Source organism: Poecilia latipinna, unplaced genomic scaffold, assembly GCF_001443285.1.
Source record: "Poecilia latipinna isolate Pla-1442-1.1 unplaced genomic scaffold, P_latipinna-1.0 Scaffold1418, whole genome shotgun sequence".
Lineage (NCBI taxonomy): Eukaryota > Metazoa > Chordata > Actinopteri > Cyprinodontiformes > Poeciliidae > Poecilia > Poecilia latipinna.
In genome coordinates this window covers 52,473-57,742 of record NW_015114034.1, presented here as the reverse complement: position 1 = coordinate 57,742, position 5,270 = coordinate 52,473, and positions in this window count along the sequence as shown.

Genomic DNA, 5,270 nt, shown 5'->3' with positions numbered 1-5,270 from the left:
GTTTATAAATCACAGACTACTTATTCTTAAACATGGGGTTTGTTCTTTCCTTTGGTTTGTTACATTTCCTTCTAACTCATTGTATTGTATTGTAAAGCACTTTGAATTGCCTTTTTGCTGTAAAATATACTATATAAATAAAATTACCTTACCTTTTATGCTCCGCTAATCCGGAACAAACGTCTAGAAAACTGCAAAACTGCAGAAAAACTGATTTCCTCTAAATCAAGACTAAACACCTACCTATTTAGATTTGTTGCTGATTAGTACTAAGTGGAACATTGATCAACATATTGGATGTACATTTTCTAGATGATTTTGATGAGGGTATTTGAAAATATGTAATGTTTATTGCTTGTTTATTTGTTGCTGTATAATGTTTTTATGAACTGCCTCGTTGTCGAAATGTCCAATAGAAATAAACTCGTCTTGACTAAACAGTCCAAAAAAAGTTGATGGAAAAGAGACGTAATCTAGAAAGCCTTCGGAAACTGGTACATAAAATCCTCGCTGCCCGCCTCCCAGTCAAACTTCAATAGTTGGAGTTTAGTCTTTCTGAACCCTGATTCTGCTATTTTAGTTACTTAATATTTAGGTTAACATTAGCTGGGTCAATGAGGAAAGAAATCAATAACATGACTGGACAGAAAGCTGGAGAGTCTTGTACGATGTGAGGTGGGTGGCCCTCAACCAGCTATTAGCCTCTGGGTGGATTTATGTCTGTACATGCGAGTATAACAGGTCCTTTTATGTGGGGGAAGCCACTGATTATGACAGATTAAAATTTGTACAGCAGAACTCAGTGAACTTACGTTTGAGGTAAATTTGTCTGCATATGTGCAGAAATGGTTTACTCTCTCACACAGATGTCGATTTGAAGTTTGGTCATTTCCCCCCCTCCCCAGTGACAGACCAACTAAATAAAAGCCTAAAGGGGGAAAGTAAAACATGTAGCGCAGAATATAAAATCCTAATTCTTTCAAAATGTTGTTTTAAGCGAATTATCATGGGCCTCAGGTGAACATGTGTTACCAATAAGACCAGAGGTTCACACTTCTCAGTAGGCAGCAGCGAAAATCAATTTTTCTCTCACATTTCCTGGTCTGCTTCACAGGCAGTAGCCGTCAGCCTCATTCATAGAACTGCTTTTCAAGCAACTGTCTCCTCCCACAGGGTCAGTAAACTGACCTGCCTTTCTGGATTGCGCCCTCACTATTTCCACTGACCGTAAAATTGAGCGTACTGGAATTATGAAAATAATTTTTAAAAATTTGCTTAATTTGACGAAAATCTGCTTAATGGAAACGCATTTTTCGATAAAAGGTTTTTGCACTACGATGAGGTGGTTTATCGGCTGCATCGAAATGATTGCATTCCACAAACTGCAAAAAAAACAAACTCTTATCTGTATCACATGAGTTATGTAAATAACCGGCGGAAAAGACAAAGAAAGTGACAGGAAGTGGTATGAAAACGATGGCACGGCTCTTTAATGACTTATCGTGTGAACAAACGTATTCAAGTGTGATTTTAACGGCATTTGTTAATTAATAGAAACACCGAAAGGCGAAATTTGTTTATTTTTTCTACCTTAGTTGAATATCAACAAAGTTTTGTGCACATTTGTAATGAATACAAAAGCTACTGTGGTGCCAAGTTACAACCCACAATGCCAGTATTTCTCTCAGCAAGACTTTTGAGATAGACCAACAAAAAGAAGGATCTAAATCGTGAAGTGGAAACAATTGCGGTTTCAAAAGTCTGTAAAGGTTGGCGTACTGTGTGAATTCAGCCCCCTTTTATTTTGACACCCCTAAATAAAATCCAGTACAACTAATGTAATCAGAAGTTGCCTACCTACTAGACTTCGGTGATATAATCTCAGAACAGCTTGATTTATTCTGTGAAGACCTCAGAGGTTTATTAGAGAATGTTAAAGATTCAAACAGTATCACACATTATGCGTTTCCTTCAGGTTATTCGTGAGAATGTTGGACTGAGAAGTAGACGATCAGCTCAGCAGGCTCACAGTTCCACATTGAAACCATAGACATACAAACAGAGTACGGCAAGACCTAAAGAACAAAATACACAATACGAAAATGGCCAAAACAGACAAAAAAAACCAAACAAACAAACAAACGCAAACGGCCAAGGAATTTAACAGCTATGACATTTTTTGGTTGTGTCAAAATGCAAATAATCTAAAAAAAAAAAAAAAAAAAAAAAAAAATCAGTGTCAAACAAAAATTCTTTGATAAAGTTCAATCAGCAGAAACTGGGTTACCATTAACCACCGAAAGTTAGCTACATTGACAACCTGAAAGTTAGCTTATTTATAGGGCACTTCTGAATCTGGTCAACCAAATGAAAATGGTTTATTCTTATGTGGTTGCAAGGAGATAAAGTACAAAGAAAGTTACTAAAACTTACTCTCAATGCCTTGGTTTCTTTTATTTGCCTTCTTGTGGTTCTGCAAGCACAGCTGTATATAATAAATGCTTGATTGTGTCGTCAGTGTTTACCGCGAATGGTCATGTTGTTTGACATAGCTGGGTAAGTTTTCTTTCTTCGTTTTTTCCAGGGAAAATAATTAGCAGAAAAATAAAGTCTTAGTCTTAACTGACAATTCACAGCCCCTCTAACCACTAGCAAACCAGACAAAAAATATTTAGTTGAACTTACTGCAGTGGTCAAGAAAATACGGAGCCCCTGAAAATAAACTAAGGTGACTATGAGAAGACATTTTTTGTGTCATAGCTCAAAAGTTTCTACTTTTTCTCTAACATTGAGCATTTTCTAGGATTTTTCAGTTATATAACAATTTAGAAAATGGAGATTACAAACACTTCAACAGGTTTTAATTTAAAGTTGTTGTATAATATAACCATTAAAAGCTGTGTCTCATGTATAGATGCAGAATTTATGTTCCAATTAGGACAGTAAAAGTACTTCCGCACCAGAATAATCCAGGATGCTCAGTTCAATTGGGCAGATAATGCAGAAATTTCACATCCGCTTTCGCATAGCACTTTTAGAAGCAAACCAGCCTGCCTGAAGGTCATGTAGTTAAACAGCTGCTTGGGATGGAATCACAAAGACATTGGTCTTTATGAGCAGCAGGTGAGGCAGCAACTTATCCAGCATGCAACTTCACAGGAAAAAAAAAAGCACAGGGAGCAAGAAACTGGGATGTTCTGCTGTGAATTCATTAATGCAGAAGATTTATACATTTTCAGAGCACAGTATATTTACACTATATTGCAAAAAAAAAAAAAAGGACATACAATGAGTAGAAAAGCTCCTGTAGATCATCAACATTGGCTTTGCTTATTGTGTAACAAATAGGCGATGGGGAGCAATTAAGTGTTCCAGGTATTGTAAGAATCCATTTTACTTCTATTTGTGAAAGCAAACACACAGTTCTCACAATGTTCTTTTGCAGCCATGTGTTTGCAATAGAACATATTCTTTATTTCCAACTTAATTGGGAAAGGCGAAAAATAGCTAGTGTTATTTATTTATTGCTTTGCTGAAAAGCACTGTTAACATGGAGATTCATTGTCACTAAGCTGCAAACTTTCCCTGATTTGGAGTTGTATGAGTTGAATGACATTCATCATTCTTGCAAACGCCAAAGAATGATGGGTTTAACAGAGGCGTAAAGTCGAGTTTTTGAGGCCCTAACTCCAAATCCGCATGTTGCAAAAATATTTAGTGTCTGCGACGTTAGTTTATTTTTGCCAGCATTAAAGCATGAACAAAGAAAATATTACTTATGATGACTTATAGTTGTCATCATAAGTAATATGATGACAACTATATTCTTGCAATTTTTTTCCAAATCCAGGCAACCTAAAATAGAAGCTTGTCGTCTTAGCTAGCTGGCTACTTTAGCTAACTGTTGCAGGATTGTAGTGAATCTGCTTAACAAAAAAATGTATATTGAGTTTACAACACTGCGACAGACTGGCGACCTGTCCAGGATGTACCCCGCCTCTCGCCCGGAACGTTAGCTGGAGATAGGCACCAGCACCCCTCCCGATCCCACTGAGGGACAAGGGTGTTCAGAAAATGGATGGATGGATGGAGTTTACAACAACAGCATGAACAAAGAAAATATTACTCATGATATCTAATAGTTGATCAAAAAGCAGAATACATAGAACCATCACGTGTGCAGAAAACGATGACCTCAGCTCTGAGTCTGAGCATCTGTCTTTTGAAAAGCTGCGAGACTTTGCCTGGAATCTATTAAAGTTGCGAATGGTCTCCGTATGTGCTCTCTCTTCTCACCAGTGCCATCCAACTCTCAGATGGTAGATTATACGGTCTCTGAAAACAATGCCATGTCGCGTTTTCTCTGCTTTCTTTCAGACACAAGATTAACCGGAAAGATTCATCTTCCTCGGAGGCAATTCATTCTCAGAACGTTTGTGGTCATGTCAGCGTCCCATAAGATCAAACATACGGTATTGTTGTCGTACGCAGGTTGTAATCACAGAGAGAGCAGTTGTGGCATTATCAAGCGAAAGAATAGAAACTGTTACAAGCACGCAGCTGTCTTTAGATCCTCTTAAAAGGAAAAATAACCTTCAAAGGGCTGAAAATCTCTCCCAGGGAGTATAATTTTGGCTGGAGGAAAAAGTCGGGGTTGCCGGCTGTAATCCAGCTGTGTACCTTCTTTCACCATGTGGTCCAGTCAAGCTCTGGGTGGTGCCCCTGCATTAAGGACATAATTAAGAGTTTAGAGAGGGCAGTCTAGCTGCACCAGCGGATCGGGATGATGTGGGGAGACAAAATATCCCACAGCAGAATACAGGATGCAGGAGTATTTGGAGGATTTTGAATATGAGATCTTTTGAGTGTAAATAGAACAGGTGGGTCCTTGTATACAATTTGGTTCCTCTGAAAACAGTGAAACTATAAGTTTAGAAGTTTGGTGCTATTGCAGCTTCAAGAACCGGTGGTTACTGGTACTTTGTTTTGTCTGACAGAGCACAACACGTTTGCCACAAAGCAAAGCTTTGTCCTGCTCAAAGAAAGGCTCAAAAAGTCCTTTGCCATCCTGAAAGTGGCCAATAGGAAATCATATTCGCCTTTTACGGCTGAATAACTTTGAGGATGACCTTTAAACCCCATGGGAGTGAGGTTTTGAAGATTATCCTTCCAGATCCCCTGGAAGATTTACGTGAAATTAATCTTGAAATTTCTGTGTTTTTTTTGTAACTTTTGGAGCTCAGAAAATGTTTAGTTTTTTTGTAAAAAAA